Here is a 22,590-nt window from a genome sequence, read left to right as displayed (position 1 = left end):
GGCAATTTCTGGGCTCTCTCGGTCTTTCTGTTGTGGCAATAACATTATAGTGACTAAACTATATGTAAAGATCCTGGATTTGATGTTAATGTTGGTTCGGATGCCCATTTGCCATTTATCATGGTTAATTCCTTGTTTACAGAGTTCAGAATTGTGTTGGCCAATGGTTTGTCACGTCTTTTCTTCCCATGCTTCCTGCTTTTTTTTTTTGCTAATCCTGATCTTTGCCTTGACAAGTCAGTGGGTTTACTCTATATAGACAACTATTTCAGAGATGATTCCTACATCAATAAGAAGTATTTTCCTTAGAATAGAGTTTATTTAATTCTTTTTGTAATGCTATCTGGTACTCATCATACCCGGTGCCACAGTTTTCATGTCTTTTAGTATGCTTTCTGCTATGGCTCCTGATTGTCTGTACCATCTCTTTGAATGGCTCGATATAAATGGCAGTAGTTTTGACAAAGTGGATTTCAGGTCTCTGAGTCTTTGGAATGACAAAGCTATACCCAGTGCTCAGGAAAAAGCTGACTTTTCTTGGCATCCTGTGCTAATGGCGGCACTTATCCAGAGCTAGTACTTACCCTGTGGATTAGAGAACTTGAAATGTACCAGGGATAAGAACTCTCCTCTTCCTCTTCCTCTTCCTCTCAAAGAGAGAGAGACAAATATCAACTCTCAAAACCAGCATAACTGGTTGTTCCCTGTCTAGACCCCAGTCTTCAAGTATAATGGATCAGGAGGGATGAAAATATAACTTGAATTATAAGGAAAAAAGATAGTGAAGGTTGCAGAGAGAAATAACCAGAAGTAACTGAGAGACTCCTCCCTCCACAACAAAGAAACACCAAATAAGTGGATTTACAAAATATATTCATAGAAAGGTAGTAAAAGGGTGGGGGTGAGTAGTAAGGGGATGGTAAAGGGAGAAAAGCTAAATATTCAACTCATTAAAGGCATGGGACTGGCAAATGCTAGAAAATGTTATTAAAACACCCATGGCCATTTTACACTTGCAATGGTCTGAAAAATCCTTACATTGATGTGAGAAAAGATGGTGCTCTACCCTCACAACAAGATAATAGAATTCTAGATCCTCACAGAGGATGGGAATGTGCAGGAAAACTCTTAGAGTGGGTCCCATTTTCCCTACTGGAGGAGAAATAGGGAGCTCAGTCACCAATGTTTCCCCACAAAACTCATCCCCTTTAGAGTCAGCTAAATGACCCACAGCAGCCTGTCAGTTTGGCAAGAGACTGGCAGAGTGATATGAGCTTTTCTGTAGAGACTGACTGAACTGCTCAGGGAAGACTTCAGGAAGACTCCAGTGAGTCTTAAGAAGAGTTGCTTAGGGAGATCACCAAGGAGAAGAGGCACAATTGGAAGGCACATACCTTTCCCAGGGGTCTTTGCATCATTGACATTCTGTGATGAATAGAGGGAAGAAGATAGAAAGGAGGCAGTCACTGATGATGTAGGAAGACTACATTGCTTTTAGGAAGGTCAAAGATAAATAAAATGCAAAGTGGTAAGGTGACTGGGGCATCTAGGTGGTGTCATGGATAGAGTGAGGGGTCTGAAGTTAGGAAGACTCATCTGTTTATAGCCCCAGACACTTCCTCTCTGTGTGACCCTGGGCAAGTCACTTAACCCTGTCTGCCTCAGTTTCCTCACCTGCCAAATGAGCTAGAGAAGGAAATGGTGAGCCACTCCAATATCTTTGCTAAGAAAATCACAAATGAGGTCATGAAGAGTTGAATACAGATGAAAAGATGAACAACAACAACAACAAAAGTAAGGTGATAATCCAAATTGCCTTTCTGTCTTGGATAACTGCTGATACATTTCGATTCTATTGCTGAATCAGCCATACTCAAAGCAGAAGAACAAGGGGAAAGGGAACCTGTGTAGGAGGAGCCTGCCTCATTGGCCAATGAGAAGAGATTTCACAAACATTTTCTAGATCACAGAAAGGAACTGTAGCAAGAGGTGAAAAAGTATGTGAAAGATAATGTTGCGGAAATTTGAGAATGGTTGAGGCTTTCTCCTATGTTCCTTGAGTGCTGGAATTCCTGGAATGGGACGGCATTAACAACTCTACTGTGTGCAAAAATGGAGGCATGGCAATAAAGACAGCAATGAAGATGGAGGTGAGGAGAAACTCTCACCAGGACCAGACATCTCCAGACAGAAAGGGCTCTCCAATAATTAGAAGTAGCTGAAAGAGAACCAGAGTACCTTCCATTCTAAGCACAGCACTGGAAAATCTACCTATCCTGCTTTGCTTGCCATTCATTCCTTAAAGCTGTTCTTCCCTCTTCTGCTGGATCTAAGCGTCCACTCTGGAGAAAAAACAGACACCCCAGATGAGGTCCTTGATTCCTCTGGCAAGAAGCATTTTTGAAAATATTGTATCGGTCATCTCTACTTCACCTTCATTTCTGTCACCCAATCTATCAGTTATAGGGTGAAGAAAAGGGCCCTGAATTTCTCATTGTAAAAAACTCAGAACCTTCCCAAGGCACCATTGGACTCTTCTGACCCCTGAGCCCTCTGTCCTCTTCCTTCTGTTCATATCAGTGCAAATGAAGCAAAGACCCCTGGGAAAGTTATACTTCATCCAACGCTCTCCTCCTTGGTGGTCTTCCTAAGTAACAGACTCATAATATGATCTCCCTGAAGTCTATTTTATTGGCTCATGAATTCTAGCCATCCTCTAGTCATACAATTCCTGAGACCTATAGATAGCATCCCTACAGTGGGCAGATGTGTCTTTGGGGCAGATTGTAAACTGAGCACCGAATTGAGAGGACCAACACTTTTCTTGAAGAAAGGTTCATGATGTAAAAGTACCCCACTTCCATGTAGTCCACAAGCTTTTAACCTTTCTCATTTCTTCTTCTTGGAACATTCTTTTCTGTATATTTTCTGCCATCCTGACCTTTTCTCACCTTAGCATTTAAGTCACTGAGTATCCTAAGATATCTTGACTTAATTTGGAAGGTCTTATTGAGTTCTTTATAGAATTTCTTTACCTTTTTGTTCTCAGAAAATAGCACTAGCTTACAAACTGCAATTATTTTATGGTAGCCTTTAAAATTTATTTATTTATATTTTATTTATTATTGATATTTATAATAATTATATAGTATAATATGAATTATTTTTTATTTGTGATATTTATTATATAGCATAAGGTAGCCATATATCCCAAATGGGTAAAGGAATTCATAGAATACTTCTCAAGTGACCTCATTGGGTTTTATGTTGCCATATATGTGCAATTCTCCAACTCTTTCATAATTCTTTTCCTTTTTCTCTTTTTAAAAAATATCCTTACCTTCTGTCTTAGTATCAATTCTAAGACAAACAAGCAGCAAGGGCAAGGCAATTGGGGATAAGTGACTTAACCTGGGTCACATAGCTAAGATGTACCCGAAGCTAGATTTGAACCCTGATCTTCTTGACTCCAGGTCTAGTACTATATCCACTGAGCTACCTAGCTGCCCCTACAGTTCTTTTTAGATATTTTTATAATAACTTTAGTCTTTAATCTATTTCTATTCTTAATATTTAGAGGACAACAAAATGAGAAGTAAAATGAGAAGTAAAACATGACTTTTCAAAAGTCAAAATTGAAACTACAAAACTTGTAGTGACTAATGAAAAAGTATACCATACATAAACATTCTAAAAATGAAGACAAAAATTGGAAAATGTATGCAAAAGAAGTTGAGGTAAGAGGCTGCTCCATGTTGAGAAAAGACAAAATAAAAGAAAATTTCCAGAGTGAGAACACAAAACCCCCAACAGACACAAGCCAAACAAAAACAAGAAAGAAGACACAAATTAAGGCTTTCAAATGTCATGATGGACAAAGAAAAATGGAATAAGGAAAAAACATATTTAAAATAAGCAATTAAACATAAAAGGAAAAGAAATGAAATGAAATAAAGTTTCTTTCTGTCACCATCCACAAAAAGCCAAAGCCATCACTCACAATCATATCAGAAGAGAATTAAAATAACCTTTCAAAAATAATAAAGCATAAATCCCAATGACAGGAGAGGAAACAACAGGAAAAAATGACTCAAAAAATTAATTTTCAAGGATTAGGTCCCTCCATGTAAGAGAGTTAAGGGAATTATGGGCGTTTTGCAGAGAGCATGATCATGTGAGACAAAATAAAGGGAACAGCCCACCTTAAGTGGCATAAATGACAAGACCATGGTGGTGGGGGGCAGAGGACTGGTCTGAGGAGCTGATTCTGCCTTGGTTCAGCTCTCATTTACCCTAAGGACTCTACTCAGGTTGTCTTGCAGTGTGCATATATATATATATATATATATATATATATATATATATGATGTGTGTGTGTGTACAGTATATGTATGCATGTATATGTATAGAGATACACAATGCTTTTCTTTAAGAGTCCCTGTTCCAGGGCAGCTGGGTGGTTCAATGGATAGAGAGCCAGATCTAGAGAAGGGATAATATCTGGGGTTCCAATGTGACCTCAGACATTTCTTAGCTGTCTGAACCTGAGCAAGTCACTGAACTCCAGCTGCCTAGCTTTTACTGCTCTTCTACCTTAGAACTAATACTTAGTACTGATTCCAAGACAGAAAATACGGGTTAAAAAAAAGTCCCTATTCCTTGAGGGTAGTTGTTGCCTGTAAGGAACTCACAAACCACTGATGGAGACAACGAGCACACAATTATGTACATATGAGATAATATAATAGATATGGATATCTATTTGCCTGCCTGCCTGTCTGTCTGTCTATATATTTATATCTATCTATCTTTCTGTCTGTCTGTCAGCCTGTCTCATCTACTGTCTCTTTCTGTCTGCCTATCTATATCTATCATCTATCTTTGTCTGTCTATCTACCTATCTGCCCCTTGTCCCCTCTTCTCTCTCTCTCTCTCTCTCTCTCTCTCTATCTCTCTCTCTCTCTCTCTCTCTCTCTCTCTCTCTCTCTCTCTCTCTGTCTGTCTGTCTGTCTGTCTGTCTGTCTCTCTCTCTCTCTCTCTCTCTCTCACACACACACACACACACACACACACACACACACACAGAGGAATTAATTTATGGGTCTTATCCAGAGAACTTTAAGTAAACAGGACTACCAATCCTTTCAGTGACTCTGACAAGCTTGATTTGGGGCCCCTGGGAGGAAGCTAATGACTTGTAGTTACTTTGCTATTGTTTTCCGAAAACAATTTGACTTCCTTTCTGATAGCCTCCAAATTCCTCCAATACACATTAAGGAGCTGGGAGCCTGGGGAAGGGTTGAGCCCCAGCCAAACGCGGGTGTACAATGCCATCTGGGTAAGATCACATTTATATGCCAGGCTCTACAGAATCCTAAAGGAATGAAGGGCAGGAGACTGTCAGAGTATGCTAGTTTTGTCCTGGGGGCTGTGGGGAGCTGCTCTCTTTCAAAGCTTGGGGACCTCCTGGCCCAGGCTCAGGGCACAGAACAAAGAGAAAGGCTGCTGGTCCATTCTGAGTCCACTGTGTGGCCCTAATGAGTCTGTTGAGATCAGTTTGTATCTTATTTGGAACTCAGATTGGCATGTGATTGGGTTCAGGTGGAATTGGAGAGTCACCGCTGCCCCTTCCCCTCTCTCCCCAAACATAAATGCTTGAGGGTGAAAGTTGGGTGCTATTGTCCTACAACGTGCCTATTCTCAGAAACAAACCTCAATAGTGGGTATTATTATCTCCTTGCCTTGAATGACTCCCAATGACTGACTCCAGCTGACCCATTAGATGTAAGTTCATTGTGAGTAGGAATAAGAATTGTTTCATTCTTTGTACCTGCATTTTCAGAGCCTAACACAGTTCCCAGAATATAGTAGGTGTTAAATAAATATCTATGGGGCAGCTAGGTGGTACAGTCAATAGAGAACTGGACCTGCAGTTAGAAATATCAGAAAGATCACAGTTCAAATATGACTTTATACACTTACTAGCTGTGGGACCTTGGGCAAGTCACTTAATCCCAGTGTCACTGAGAGAAGGAAATGGAAAACCACTCCAATATCTTTGCCAAGAAAACTCCATGGTCCATTAGCTCACAGAGCCACAAAGACTCCAAAAAGACTGAACAACAACACAAAAATATTTGCTGGTTGATTGGCTAGAATTCTGCTTTACAGTCTTTCTTATCATGTACATGATGCTCATGGGAACTCTTTTTGCTTTGTTGTACTTTTATCCTGGTCCATGGGGAGCCCTGAGGGAGTGGTAACTACCATGTTACTAACTTGATGATCTTTTCTCATAAAGTCATGTAATAAAAGTTTCTTCTCTGATCTGCCCCACCCCAAAAGTGGATCTGGGGCCAGACCAGCAATTTGTGGAGTGGCCCAGTGGGGCTTCCACTTAAGTCTGTTCCTGAGAATATTTGTTTATGGAGAGGGATCTGGAAGAACTCAGTTGGGTGTTTTGGGGGGCAAAGGTGAGAAAGTGTTATTGCAATGCAGGCAGGGCCCAATTAGGTTGCCCCAGCCAATGTCATTCCCCACCAATATCATTAATACATTATGACCAGACAAAGTCCCATTATAAGGTCATAAATCCCTGCCACTTATATGGCTGATCAGCTGTTTATGACATCATTCCTATGGAATGAACTATCTTCTATAGCATCTTTCCTCTTAGGTCTGGAGTTCTCAACCTTTTTTGTTTCATGGACCCCTTTGGCAGTCTAGTGAAGCCTATGAACCCTTTCTCAGAATAATGTTATATGCAAAAAAAATAAATATATGGGATTACAAAGGAAACCGATTATATTTAAATATAATTGTCAATTGTCTTTAAAAAGTCATAGACCCAGGTTAGGAACTATTACTAGAAGGGCAGGTAGATAGGCAGCATAGTGGATAGTGGGCCAGGTCTGGAACTGGGAGGACCTGGCTTCAAATCTAACCTCAGATACTTTTTAGCTGTGTGACTCTGGGTGAGTCACTTAACCCTAGTGCTGAGCTCTTACTGCTTTTCTGTCTTAGAACTGAAACTAAGATGGAAGGTAAGGTTTAAAAAAAAAAGAAGAAGAAGAAGAAAGAACCACCAATAGATTGAGCTTCCACCAAATGAGGTTGTCACATTAGTCATGGGCCAGGAGAGTCTCTGTAAAATTAAGAATAATTTTGCATTTATATTTTTGGATATTCTCACATTTAATTTCATTTTTATCTTAACAATTTTTCAAGATAGTATTATAATGCCTGTTTTATAGAGGAGGGAACTGAGGCATAGAATGGGGAAGGATCCCAAAGGTCCTTTCCAGGTATAAATCTATAATATGCACAGACAGTAAGTTAGTGGCAGACCCAGTACTAGAATCTGAGTATCCATAAATCCTAATCTAGTGAGTAATCTTGCCAGTTAATGACTCCTTTCAATCCAAAGGACAGTCCCCTTCCCTCTAAAAAAAAAAGAAAGTCCAGAGATGAATCAAATATATTATTTCTTCTTTTGAGACATAAGCAGGGGTATATCTTGTGTGAGGAGAAAGGTGAGAACTCCAACCATCTATGGCAATCTCCCATTCCTGAATGCAGAGATCAGACATGCCTTTAGCCAAGGACTTACAATGAGCATGGAGGGTGAACTGTCATCCTGTGTCACCCTGGAAAAGGTCTCGATGAGCGTCATAAAATGAGCTCTGCTGAGCTATGTCTGAAGTCTGATTGTGCTAAAGATGGCTGTTGGCTCAGTCAAATCAGATCTGAGTAGACCATTCAGTCCCGGACCACGCCATGGGGAAAGCATCAGGCCCTGGGTGATTGCTTGCCAAGGTTGTCTTCCTGAGGACTTTGCTAAGTCCCTCTCCAAAGGGTCCTGAGTCAGGAGGACCCCGGAGATTCTTTCTGCCTTCCATCTCCCCAACAACACCTCTGAAACTTTGTCTTAAGAGCCAAGCCAAAGAGAAAGAGTCAAAAGATTGCTTGTAATACCAGGGGCAATGCAGACTGTTTCTTTCGTTTTCCATTTCTTGGAACAGAGTGTTCTGACAACGAGAGACTTGTCTGTTTTAGCCAGTATCTGAAAGGGAAAAGATTTAAAAGGGGGCTGACTGCTTATGCCTGCAATGTCTGTGTCTCTACTTACAACAGGGTGCCAAACGCACTGACGGAAAAGTATGACCTCAGCTGGCTAACTGTGGCTCCAATTACCCATTTATGCCCTCCCATTGAGTCACTGGGGAATCGTTGCTCCTGCAATTTGACAACAGCAGAACTTATCTGCAGGCAGAAGAGGAGATGGCCCTTTTAACATCTGGACTCAAATGTTTGGGAAGGAAAATGAAGCAAGCAGAGAATCTCAGGCTGGAAAAGACTTTAAAAGCTCTCCTAAGTCATCCCTCTGCTTCCAAGGAAGACTTTGCCACCGGCATTGTGGACAGACAGAGAAACACTTTGTAGCACTTTCTATACTTTGGAGATTTGTTTAAATACTTTGTAGACTTCTTTAAAAGGTTTGAAGGAGATTGAATTACTTTCCAAGGCAACCTGTTACTACTTACCAAACTCCACAGATAGAAAGTTCTTCCTGATGCCTAATCTAAGTCTCTTCTGCCATAGTCTGATTCAGTCCAACCTAAAGGAAGAAATACTTAGAAAGCACTTCCAGTGGTCAGGAGACAGAGCTGGGTGCAGTTGGGAGAAGACACTCCTGTCTGCATATATCTTAAAGTCTAGAAGGTGAATGGGATGTACAAAATTACTGCAAAACAAGTTAGAAACAGATTAAATTGAGTAAAGAAATGAAATAGAGTGACATGAAACATCGAAAGAAAGAGATTGCTTCTACCTGCAGTAATCAGAGAAAAAAGTGATGGAGGGTCTGAGCTAGTCCTCCAAGGAAGATTTTAGTAGGTAGAAATGGTAAAGATTTAAAAGTATATGCAAGGGAAAAATTGCTCAAAGTACAGGTTTTATTTCTCCAACTAGAAATACGTAATATGGTTCCTTATAGACAAGGGACTATGCCACACACTTATTTGGTCCCCCATGGAAATTAACATAGTTCTAGCCACGGTAGGCACTCAGTAAATACTATTTATTGGTTGTTATGCAAGCAGGTGATGTACTACTCTGATCAGGACATTAGACTGTTGGTGTATCAGTATCAATATACACTAAACACAATTTGATATCAATATACACTAACAGTCTAAGGTCCTACTCTGATTCAGTTAGGTCTTTATTAGTGTGAAAAAAAAAATCCCCCAAACAGATTGCATTATTTAAATTGACACTCCTTTTTTCCACTGACTTGGATCTAATGACCATATTTTGCATTATTCTACCTTTGAATAGAGCTGACTTGAATATATGTGACTGCTTCAAGGGCACTAATCAGGATCTAGCTCTATTTCACTATGTTGTAGAAGCAACCCTAGCTTCCAAAGCTATGCCAATGGAAACTAAGCTCTGACAGACAACTTCTGCCAAGCTAGAATGCCTTTGAGAGCTAACTTAGTGAAGACAATATGTCTATTGTCTGAACACCATCTTATCTAAGTTTGGAGAGGTTCATCCCCCAACAGTTGGCTTCCAAACTGACAAATTTTCCTGGCTTCAATTCATGAAGACTGTCTTTTAAGGCAAAGGAATGGCAGCAATATGCATCCAAAGAGGGGGTACAGACTGATGAAATTGTAGATTCTTTGTCTTTCCTTTACTTGTCATCTCTTAGCTAGATATTCAATAACCCCAATTCTTTTAACCTTATTTTTATAGTCTTATTCCTCAGCCCCTTTGATAGGAGGCTAAAACATTTATTAAGCACTTAACAAAGACCAAACCATTAGGCTAAGCACTGGGGATACAGATACAAACAAATAATGCAAACCCTATCCTCTAGGACATTATATTCAAATGGGGAAGACATCTAAAGAGGAGCTGTAAAGACTGAGGGACAAGGATACCTAAGAGGGAGAAGGGATGAGGAGGAAGAGGAGGAAGGGCAAAGGATCGTGTCCAGGTGTAAATGAAGTGAAACTGAGCTAGAGCTTTTCCTAAAATGGTAGTACTCAGAGGGAATCTCCAATAAGGAGAGGAGGACCCCAGGGCACAGCTGTGTGTGTGTGTGTGTGTGTGTGTGTGTGTGTGTGTGTGTTTGTGTGTTTTCAGAATGGCAATGGGACAGACTAGGATGTATACTCCAAAGGGAGTATAGGGGTAAGAGTTCTTCTTAGCCTTTTAAAAGTGTGTAGTCCAGAACTGAATGCTTCATTCTTAGAACCCAACCCAGTGAAGGAGAGAATAAGGCAGAGGCCTCTTTCAGCAAAGGGAAAACAGACAATTCCTAGGGCTATAGTTTGGACCAGGTGGCTGCATCTAGGTCTGATACCACTAAGAAAACGCCTTGAGTCCCCCAGAATGAAAATTTCCTTACATTTGTCAGTCTCCTAATCTCAGTCTTAGAAGGAAATAGGCTAAAAATAAACCAGACTATTGATGACTGGGCTAAAGCAGCCTCGGTTTTGGGTCCTGTACAAGATGCCGACTTAAGTAGAGTGTGGTAACTGGATAGCTGCTTGGCTCTTAAGGGCTGGCGTGATCTAGGGACTACAAAGCTGGACCAGAAAATTATATGACTAAGTTTTATTCCTAGCTCTGTACCAAGTTACATTAAGTTTCCCTGTCCTTCCATTTCTCAAGCTACCAGATAAAGTTAATTATACTTGTCTTTGATTTTACTTTTTCCTTGAGTATAGTTTATGCATCGTAGAATCTTTTATTTTCTAAGGAAAATGGAAAATTCTCCTCTGATATGGCCCTATTGGCATTGGCTACTCTCTCAACCCCCAACTTCATGCATTGGCAGCCAGACCACTCAAGATTTAGACAGCTCCATTTTAGAGCCTTCTCACCACTGGAGTTACCTCCTTGTTAGAGGCATTGGGGCACTTCCATGGGTCCTGAAATTACTTTGTAGAATGACCATTATAGAAAAGAGGCATAAAATCACCTTTCTAGGCTTCTTCTCTGGCTTAGATTTCACTGGGCATTTTGGAAGTGGAAGTGTGGAGGGACAATCTGAAGATTTACATTAGTTTTTTTAAAAATTAACTGTACATATACAGAAAGAAAAAGATGTGACTTGATTAGTTCAAGTGAAAAAGACCTGGAGGTCTTAGTGGACTGTGGACTTGATATCAGATAATGGCATAGCATGGGTCCCAAAATGCTAATGTAATTATTTTTTTTTAAATCAAAGCCAGATTTTAAGATTTCATTGGTTTAAGAGGTGCTTGGCAAGGAAATTTCCTCTTACCAATACAGAATAGCACCATTTGCATAAATAGATTTTTTGTGAATAGCCTGGGAGAACAAGGGAAGGGAACAAATATTTATCAAACACCTACAATGTACTAAGTACTTTACAAATATCTCATTTGCTACTCCCAACAACCCTATGAAGTGGGTGTTGTTATTATTCTCATTTTGTTAGTTAAGGAAACTGAGGCAGACAGAGGATAGGTGATTTGTCCAGGATCACACAGTGGTAAGTATTAGGGGTCAAATTTGAACTCTGGTCCTCCTAACTCCAGGTGGTTCAAAACTCTGTCTGACCATCTATCTGCCTCAGGACCTAGAGACATTGTTAGGTTAAATGATAGCCAGTGTCACACATTAATTAAAATGTATATTCCTTGAGGGCAGGGACTGTTTTAGCCCCTGTATCCTTAGCCTATATCCTGGCACATATAAAACAGGAGGTCTTAATATTTATCTGAATCCTCCTGGTGAAGTCCATGGACTGCTTGTTTAGAATAATGGTTTTTAATATATAAAATAAAATATATAAGATTGGAAAAGAAACCATTATATTGAAGTCCAATAATTGAAGAATATTTTTGAGAACAAGTTTGTGGTTGCAGTAAGCACATGGGCCATCAAGAGGCAAGTATTGAACCAAGGTCTTCTTGACACCAAGGCAGTTCTTTACACACAATAATGCCTCTCAATGCAATCTTCGGCTCCATAATACTGTCCTGTGGCATGTACTCTGCTCTAGGCAGAACACAAGTGGAACACTCTGGTCAGTTCTGGGGATAAATGAAGAATCATGCAGCAGAAGAGAAGATGAGACATAGCTCCCTCCTTGCCACACTCAGGAGGATGGGAGGGTACAATGGGCTTTCCATACACTATCAGATGAAGTCACTGTAGCTGATGGATTTGCTGTTTTCTCTTTATTACAAAGGAATGGTGCTGTGGAAAAGGTGGATAAGTCCAGTGAAACTATAAGGCATCAATAAAACAGGGAAAGGAAGCATGAAGATTATTGTATAGGAGAAATAACATAAAGGAAGTCATCAGAGAGATGTATGCCCAGAAAAGAAGGTGACCTGGGAAGTATGGAGGCTGAGGGATAACTGATGAACACTTGATGTGTGTGCCAAGATATCTATGCAAAGTCAAGAGAACTAGAAGAAGGCTACCAGCAATTTGGATGGATTCTGGTTGAGGATTCACAGGGACCCATGGACTCAAGTTGCAAAGGATGGGCAGGTGTGAATTGACTGGTAGCCACAGTGTTGGAGGAAATTATTCACACTGATGAAATCAGAGTTCCATCCAAAGTATCAGATGATTGATAAACAGAAGTAATTCCAGAAGTAAGTGATCCTAACTCATCCTCCTGGGTTTAAGTCTGGCCTCAGACACTTACTAGCTGTGTGATCCTGGGAAAGTCACTTAACTCTCTTGGACTCAGTTTCCTCTTCTGTACAATGAGCTGTAGAAGTTAATGGCAAACTACTTCAGTTTTTTTTGTTTGTTTTGGTTTGTTTGTTTGTTTTTTGCCAAGAAATTTTCAAATGAGAGTTCAATACAAGTTGTTGAGGGGGTTAGGAACCATTTCCATTCTTAGGTATGAGTTGGACTAGAATATGATTGAGATCTCTCTCAACTCTGGGATTCTATAGTATACCAAAATAATAATAGCTAGCTAATACTTATATAGCACTTTAAGGTTTGTCAAACAGTTTACATACAAATTTGTTAAGTGTTTTAGTTGTGTCTGACTCTTTCTGACCCCATTTGGATTTTGCTTGCTTTGGTAAAGATACTGGAGTGGTTGCAGCTCATTTCACAGATGAAAAAACTGAAGTAAAAGGTGTTCAGTGACTTGCCCAAGGTCATACAGCTAGTGTCTGAGGCCAGATTGGAACTTGCAAAAGGTGAGTTTCTTGACTCCAGGGCTGGCAGTCTTTCCACTTTGCCAATTAATTGCCCTTTGCATACAAATATTATTTAATTTTCACAATAACCCTGAGAGATAGGTGCTATCATCAAAACCATCTTACAGATTAGGAAACTAAGGCAGACAGGTTAAGTAACTTGCTGAGGCTTACATAGTGAGTGAGTTCCTGAGGTAAGATTTGAACTTGGGTCTATGTACTTTGCCACCTAGCTGACTCAGTAATAATCATAATTAACATAAATATAGGACCTTATAATTTTTTCCTAAGGGATGTTTTTGTAAGAAGGATTAAAAATTATGGCAATTGACAATGCAGAATGAATTCTTTTACAGAAGAATGGTCCAACAGGTGAAAAACCAAACCAAAACAATAAAGAACCAGCAAGACTTTCTGAGCAAAGGGAGATGAGAGTGAAACCACTGGTTTTGGAGAATAAGACCCCTGTATTCTGTTGCCATTGACACCTGTTTAGTCATGTCCTCTCTCAATTCCTTAGTTTGCCCTCATGTGACTAAAGACCACTAGAACATCTAATAGTTTGCCAAGTCCAAGAAGTAGCAAGTTATATGGGTGGCAAGTAATGGGGAGTCTTCAGGCAGACAGTGGAAAGAGCATTGGTTTGGAAGTCAAGAGACCTAGGGGCTACTTCTAGCTTTGCCACTCAGTCACTCACTATGGGACATTGGATAAGACCCTTCCATCATCCCTTTGTGCCTCAGCTCCCTCCTTTTCATCTGTAGTAGGACAGGACTGAAACTAACTGCCCTCTAATGTTCCTTCCAGAGCTAACAGTTTAGAGTGCTAGAGATTCTCAGGCTGGTTTACCTCATTTCAATCTGTTGATAACAGCGGAATCAATTGGTGGTATGTATCAGGCACTTGATCTTTCAGTGATCAATGCTTCAGTCAAGGAATTGAAAATACAGAAGGGTGGGAGGAGAGAAAAATCACCCAATAATGAAATCCAGTTCCTTTTTGAGGGGCAAATGATCCCAGCTTGTGTCTTCCCTGATACATGGAGGCTTAGAAAGATCCCCTACCATTCTCTAGGAAAATTCACATTCAATGACGGGCTGATTTTAGGCAGACATTTGTTGATCCAGTGCCTAGCACATGCTGAATACTTTTAAGAAATGGTTTGTTGATTGATTTATTTCATCGACAGCTTCTTCTATGTCCCTCTCGGCACCTAGCCTGGAGTTTTTCACTTAGCAGGTGCCTACTAACAACGGCATATTGAAAGAATGTGTCATTTTCACAATTTGACATGAACAAGGCCAGGAAGGAGATCTTGGGGAGTTTCCAATATTCTTCAAGTATACTTAGGGGGGTCTTGGGTAATAGGGACTAAGGAACTTTTAGCCTAAAGGAAAAGCCAGGAAAGCCTTGCCCATGCCCTTAGGGAGGCGTGCACTCTGCTTACACATAGAGCTGTGCACACTAAGGACTCAGGGAGGCCAGCTGTCAGAGGCGGGTTCTATCTCCTTCTGGGGAGACTGCAAGGAGGAGAAGCTAGAAGGGGAGGGGAGAATATCTTTTAAAATGAGAAGAAAAGTTTGTTAGAGAGAGAGAGAGGGAGAGAGAGAGGGGGAGAGAGAGAGAGAGAGAGAGAGAGAGAGAGAGAGAGAGAGAGAGAGAGAGAGAGAGAGAGAGAGAGAGAGAGAGAGAGAGAGAGAGAGAGAGAACAAGGAGGGAGAGACAGAGGGGGGAAAGGGTGGGGGGAGAGGAAGAGTAGGAAGAAGTGGGAGGAGGGAGAGAAACAGATTAAAAGAGAGGGTCAAAGAGGAATAACAGACAGGACCAAGAACAAAGACCAATTAGAAGTCAGGGAAGAACGTTTGAGGAGGAAGGAAAAAAAATATTAAGAAGAAAACAAAAAATTGAAGAGAGAGAAAACCAGGTAAGAACAAAATTGGCTTGGGGAGGGAGAGAATTATGAAACATAGGCCAGTGCTGAGAGAAATCAATTTCCAAGCTAGGTAGAATTATAAATGTTCCTAGGATCCATTAAAAAAAAATTCTGTTCCTATCACTGCTCTGCTTAGTTGATTATGATTATTGGTTAATAAAAAGGGGAAAGGATGAGTGGACCAGTGGAGAAATTAACCCTTGTAAGTAGCTCTAGAAATGACAGTTGAAGGCACTTGAAGTTCAAGCCTACCTCTAGCAGATGAGAAGACAAATGAGAGGTAGAATCTGAGAAACAGGTTACAATTCAGGTCCAGGGAATTTAAAGCTGAGTTAGAGAATCTCTTTAGGAAACGCAAATTCGAGCCTGTTTTACGATGTTTCCTCTAGGCATGGAATCTTTTTTGAAATGCCTTCCAGAGTATCTATGAAAGTGTTTTGGTTTTTTTCCCCCCTAAGGCATGTTGGATGGTTTAAAAATATTCCCTGCCTAGTTTCCTGCTGTGTATTATGTCCCTGCTTAGCTGCAGCAGCGGGTGAGAAATCAAACCTGCCGTTTAGCAGTCAGTGGGAAAGAAACTGAGCAGAACCCAGGCAGAGGAAGCATAAAGCAGCCCCTATTGAAAGTTTCCTTTTCAATTGTGTGCTGTGTAATGCAGGAGAACCTTGGAGGCCATGCCCTGTCCCTGAACTTCCTCCTGTTAGTCCATTTCCCCAATCTTGGCTATGTACCAATAACAAAAATGAGCCTGGCACCAGGTTTCCTGACGCCCTTAGGACTTCAATAGGAATTTTTAAAAATTAAGGGTCTCTGAAATAGCTGTGACCAGGCACAAATCACCTCTTTGTGACTCAGTTTACTCATCTGTAAAATGAGGTAAGTAGATTAGATAGCCTCTAAATTCCATTACAGCTCTGACAGTCTATGATTCTGTAATTCTTGAGTCTTTCTGTAAACTTTCTTTTATTTTTGTTCAATTACTTAAGAAGATTCTTGAATTTTTACCTTCACTTGTAACCTGAAGTTCTGCTCACAGCTCTTCTACCAATTGTGTGACTTTTTGCTAAGTAATTTTCTTTCTTTGATTTCCATCCCTTCATCTGCAAAATAAGAAAGACCAAATATCCTCAAAATTCTCTTCCCATTCTGATTTCAGTTTATACTTCTTAGTATATGCTGTGGATTCTATTTCTAATTCTTCTAATAACTAGGGCTTTGGACAAGTCTGGTCTCAGTTTCCAATTTGTGAGTTGAGAAGGTTGGACTACATAACCTCTAAGCTCACCTAAGTCTCTAACAGTTTATGATTCTTTTAAAAAAATCTTTTTTTTTAAGTAAACCCTTATGTTCTTATTTAGAATCAAAACTGTGTATGGGTTCCAAGGTAGAAAAGTGATAAAGCTTAAGCAATGGGTGTTATTTGAACCCATGACCTCCTGTCTCAAGGTCTGGTTCTCAATCCACCAAGCCATCTAGCTGCCCACATTCTATGATTCTTGAGTTTTTGCTTCAACATATGGCCGGGACTATTGATTACTGGGCAAAAGATGGCGCACACTAGGTGCTATACCCTGTGGTATAGAACAGTGGAGAGGGCAAAAATTATAGAATCAGAGAACCTGAACCCAAATCTCATCTCTGATGCTTAGTACTTGTGTGACTTTTGATAAGTCACTTAACTTCCCTAGGTCTCAGGTTAGTCAACTACAAAATGATGAAATTGGACTAAACTCTCTATCTATGACCCAGGTCTGGGAGTTTGAGTTAAAGAAAAAAGACATGAAGCAAGTAGTTTTGTCCCTCAGGGGTATTTGTTTCTTTTCTCCTTTGGCACTTGGGATCCACTCCTGGGTTTGAAATTCACAGATAGGAGTACAATTCTAAGACCCTTCTAGAACAAGTCCTGGGGGAAGGTCCCTCAGTTTGTATATTAAAATCTAGCCCATCTATAGCTGAGCTCTGAGAGACAAGGTCTTCTAAAAACCTAACAGCCTTACAACAAAGTTGACATAATGGTCCTGTCTCTGGGCAAAGGATTTTGGGGATCTAATTTTGTCTTTTTCTACCAATACAATTGATGAAACCCAGGAGATTCAGTCAAAGATTTATATATTTGTATGTATAAATATATATATATATAATAACATATAAAAACCCATATAGAAATTAAATGTATACATATGTGACTATGTATATATCTAGAGCTATCTATATCCAGATAGAACATCTAGATCATTTTATTTTATTTTTATTTTTTTGCCCTTTAAAATCATGGAGATTACATGTTGACTAATGACCAGATGATCATTTATTGCAGATATTGTAGAGGATGTCTTCCTGCTCAGGCACACAGTAGATAGGACTCTGGGAAAGCCCTCGATTTCCTTTCTAGTTCCGAGATTTAGAGATTCCATGAAGGTCTGACCAAAGATCCGGAAGTCTTTTCTGTTATCTTGGTGCTCTCCAAAAGGAGCCTTTGTCAGACTAGTCTTTCATGGCTAGGTGTGCACTCACCCTCTCACCAGCCAGTAGTGATTACTCCACTCCCAAGCCTCTCTAGGTCAGAATGAGTCAATTGTAGGGTTCAAGATTGATATTTTTTCTTGATGATGCAAAGGGAAAAACATATCAGCAGGGTAAAATCTGAGACAATTGCTTAGTAGATCAAGAGCAAACACTGATCTTTTGGGATAGTCACATCAGACTTTTGTGCATTCCCTAAAATTACTTTTAGGCAAAGAGAGAGAGAGAGAGAGAGAGAGAGAGAGAGAGAGAGAGAGAGAGAGAGAGAGAGAGAGAGAGAGAGAATCATTGATAAGCAATGATTAGAACTGTATTTATTGTGGGGGGGAACCTTGGAGGGTAGGGAGACAGGATCATTTTGTTCAAATATTTGATGGGTGGACATATGAAAGAGAGATTATACTTATTTGACCTCCGAGGAAAGAATTAGGACCAATGAGGAGACATTACAGGGAGGTAGATTTTAGCACAATTTAAGGGATAAGTGGGGGGAAATGCTATCAGAGCTGTTCAAAAATGCACTGGTCTGCTTTGATGGATAATGAGCTCTCTGTCATTGGAAGTCTTCAAGAAGAACTTGGATGACCATTTGTCAGGAGTGCTATAGACAGGAATCATACTTTGAATAACGGTTTAACTTGTCGACTTCTGAGATCCCTTCCAACACTACAGTTCTATGTATGACTCAATACACATTGCTATCCATCCTCTTTGAGAAATGGATCAGCTATTCTAGTCAATTAAATATTCAGATTAATTGAAAACTCTAACCTTTATATACCTTGTGCTACAACCAAAATAGACAACTTGTTACTTCCTGAACATACTCTGGGATTTCCTACCCTGCTGTCTTTCTTCAAGCTGTAGCCTCTGTCTGTAAGTTTGTTTCTTTCCTTCCAAATCTACCAATAACCATCCTGCCACCCTTTTAACGTCCTCAAGTATCAGTTCCTCAGAGGGAGTGACCTCTCCTTTCTTTGAACTTTATGGCAGCTTATATCTCTTTTCATTAGTATAGTTCCACATTCTCTCTTGTTTAAGAGTTATTTCTGCTAAATCCCCTTTACTGGATTATAACAGTTCAAGGACTATGCTTATCCATCTTAGTATCCTTCATAATGCAAGGCACAGGGCCTTGGACATAGTAGGCATTCAATAAATATTTGTGGGCTGAATGAATGAATGCCATAGGCGTATTAACAAACCAGAGAATTCAAATATAATAAAAACTAAACATTGAGCACTAAATCTCTGCTGAACCTAATTAACTTTGTCTTTGATGATTCTGAAGACCCTTCAGGATCGCCCTGTGTTCCAAGATTTTTATCATGAACAGCAAGTATCATTATATTGTATTTGTGTGATGGTGCTACTTGATAGAGGTTTGTGATGAACTGAAAACTAACTGTTGTTCAGTCATTTTCAGTCTTGTCTGAGTCTTTGTGATCCCATTTGGGGCTTTCTTGGCAAAGATAGTAGTGTGGTTTGCCATTTCCTTCTCCAGATCATTTTACAGATGAGGAACTAAAGTCAACCAGGTTAAATGACTTACTCAGGGTCACCCAATTAGTGTTTGAGGCCAGATTTGAACTTGGGAAGAACAGCCTTGCTGACTCCAGGAGCAGTACTCCATCTACTGGGCCACCTAGATACCTTAATAATTATGTACTTTCCCTTCCTCTCCTCTCCTCTTTTCTATTCTCTCCTCTCCTCTATCCTCTCCTCTTGTCTCCTCTCTTCTCCTCCCTTCTCCTTTCTGTATTCTAAACTTTAGTCCATTCATAGAAAGATGGTTTTTATGCCATGTGGCAGTACTATCATACTCAAATAGAAATGGGCTCCACTAAACTATACATAAGGATGCCCAAAGGCTACATATTAGAAGATCACATATTAACATTGTCTATGTTTTACTGTATTTTAATATTCTTAACTATTTCCCACTTACATTTTAATCTGGTTGGGGATGTTTGGCATCTCTGGTGTAGAGGATGTTACACTGGATTTTGGAATCAGAGGACCTAGATTTATTTGCATCTTAGTTTTCTATTCTATCTATTCTACCACCTGTGGAACTTTGGGGAATTCACCGAATCTCTCTGTTTCAAAGGGATAAATCTCTATTTCTTTATCTATAAAGGGAACAGGTGGGACTAGATGATTTCCAAGGTCTCTTCCAGCTCTATAGCCCATTATATTTACAATGAAAGGTGCTAGGTGACATGGCCTCTTAACAGCACTAATATTCAGTGATTTTTTTCTTTGTAACCCCCATTATAGGTTTACAGATACATAAAATGCTAGAGCTGAGAGAGAGAATTTAGACATGAAAAAATCCAATCCTTTCATTTTATAAGAAAAGAAACTGAAGGGGGCAGCTGGGTAGCTCAGTGGGGGCAGCTAGGTAGCTCAGTGGATTGGAAGTCAAGCCTAGAGACAGGAGGTCCTGGGTTCAAATATGGTCTCAGACACTTCCCAGCTGAGTGACCCTGGGCAAGTCACTTGACCCCCATTGCCTAGTCCTTACCACTCTTCTGCCTTGGAACCAATACACAGTATTGATTCCAAGACAGAAAGTGAGGTGTTTAAAGAAAAGAAACTGAGGCTGCAAAGGACCAAGTGACTTGTCCAAGATTCCACAGCTCATGTGTGCCAAGGTCCCTGACTCTGCCCAGTGCTTGACATTAGACACAATTTTCCCTATTCTTCTGAGCTTCAAGTTGGAGACTAGACTTACACAAACCAGCAAAAGACTCAGTGGGTTTATTCTATGGCAAAAATAACTTCCCAAACAAATAAAAAACTGTGCATCCCTCCCCAGCCCCCATCCTTATCTTATTCACCACTGGAATGGAGCAGATCTCTGCACATGAACTGCTCTCTCTCCCTCTCTATTTAAGAATATCAGTGCCATGAGCAAAGGTAAGATGATGGACCCTGTGTTGGCAGCCTTTGGCTGGAGGCAGACAGGAGCTCTGAATGGAGTCTAGGGGCTGCAGGAAGAAGGGGGGCTTTCTCTCTCTTTTTAGCTCTGGAGATCATGTGGCTGCATTTCAGGGCAGAGGGGGTGACAGGTGTCAGTTAAGGAGATGGACTGGTCTGATTAACATTCCCAGGATGCCTCTGAGGTAGGTGGGGTTGGCCAGGCTTGGGGTGGGGGTGGGGGTCTCCATACAATATATACAATAAAACATATATATATATATATATATATATATATATATATATATATATATATATGTTTCTATAGCCCTGTCTAGAGCTTGTCCTTGTCCTTGGGGAGACGGCCACGTCTGTCCTTCTAATTGGCCATTTCAGAGAACTGGGGATTAGATGGCCAGGACGCAGTGTGCTGGCAGCTAAGTATATAGTCCTGAGTAGTAGCTTACATGAACCTCTGCCAGCCAGCGTTACTGAGAAGTACAGAGCAGCAGCAAGGTGGGAGAATGGGGAGGGGGCCTCAGAAGTCTCAGAAGGCTTCAGTGAGCTAATGGAAGCAAGGTCCCAGATCTGAGGTGGGCATCTCCATGGGAACCAATCAGAAAAAGGGAGTGGAGGATTTCCAGGTTTGGTCCTGGGTCCCAGGATCATTTGCTCCACAAAAAAGATCCTTAGACTACAGAAAAGAATCTGAAGGGACGCTCTCGATAGTGTAGGGGAGTGGGGTTGGGTTGGCGGGGTGTCCATCCCTCATCTGTTTCACCTGTGGCACAAGGAGCTGTTTGCCAAGAGGAGAGGTGCTTCATTTCAACACTTAGTTTCAGCACTCCCAAGGAAGGAAACTGCCTTCCTGCCCAAAGGAAACTGCCTTCCTGCCCATTGTCAGAAGCCCCAGGATCCTGGTGAATGACAATCTATGGCTCTTTTATGAGTCAATCATTTCTTCTCCAATAGCAAATAATTGACAAAAGAAACTGACCACATGGGATATTATCTTCCTTTACAGGGAAAACTGAAGACAATTCAAATGACCAAATTGGCTTTGTTCTTCTAGGCTATTTTGAGGTTTCACTGTCAGGGTTCTCTCACTGTGAGGTCCAAGCGTTAAGTATGATGAGGGAAAGGGACTATTTACTTCTAAGCAATTTCTTCTGGGAAAATGGAAATCTGTAGCCTTTCAATCTGGGAATCAGAAAACTTAAGCCTTCATTTTGATTTCATAATAAGAATTTTATTGTTTAATCATGTTTGACTCTTCATAACTGCATTTGGAGTTTTCCCGGCAAAGATACTAGAGGGTTTTGCCATTTCCTTCTCCAGCTCATTTTTTACAGATAAGGAAATGGAGGCAAACAGATTTAAGTGACTTGTCCAGGGACAGACAGCTAGTAAGTATCTGAGCTTAGATTTGAACTCAGGTCTTCTTGACTGCTAGCTCAGAGCTTTATCCATTGTACTACCTAGCTGCCCTTCATAATAAGAATAGCTCAAAGTCTTTATTTATAAATAAGTTTAGAAATACAATTTATTTTACTTATGAAATAAATACCCTCATATCATCTTTGTAGGGAAAATTCTGTTGCAGAAGACAGGAGAGACACTAACTCTTTGTAGGGACCCTGGAAGGCCATGGATGAGAGCAGGTTGGCCTAAGGAAGAGCTCACCTAAAGTGTGACATTTGTGGGGAAGGAAATCTGCTTCTTATTTATAAGTATTTATAAAATATCAAGCAGCAGTCCTAGGAGATAGGTGGTATTATTATCATCCTCATTTTACTGATAAAGAGACTGAAGTTCAAAGGTTAAAGATTTGTCCCAAATCACACAAATAGTTAAGGGTTGTGATGGGATTCAAACCTAGGTCCTATTGTCTGGACCATTAAAGTTATATGTAGACGATCACCCATTTCACCTCCAGATAAGAGTAGCTCTATCCTTCACCCACTTTTGTAGAAGAAATGCCCATGATGACTAAAGTGA

At 40.4% G+C, this 22,590-nt stretch overlaps 1 protein-coding gene across 3 annotated transcripts in view; it reads left to right on the top strand.

Annotated features, from left to right (window-relative positions):
- Window positions 1–14,674: 14,674 nt before the first annotated feature.
- The window catches only part of GJA5 (gap junction protein alpha 5), a 38,110-nt gene continuing 30,194 nt past the window's right edge, over window positions 14,675–22,590 (top strand). The window contains exon 1 of one of the 3 annotated variants that reach the window (XR_008916787.1): window positions 14,675–15,138. The gene's annotated coding sequence lies outside the window, so the exon portion shown is untranslated. The other 2 variants (XM_056819298.1, XM_056819299.1) reach the window with 2 other exon arrangements.

Source organism: Monodelphis domestica, chromosome 2 (genome assembly GCF_027887165.1).
Source record: "Monodelphis domestica isolate mMonDom1 chromosome 2, mMonDom1.pri, whole genome shotgun sequence".
Lineage (NCBI taxonomy): Eukaryota > Metazoa > Chordata > Mammalia > Didelphimorphia > Didelphidae > Monodelphis > Monodelphis domestica.
The sequence above is the reverse complement of the archived record's forward strand: the minus strand, read 5'-3'. Positions and strand labels throughout refer to the sequence as shown.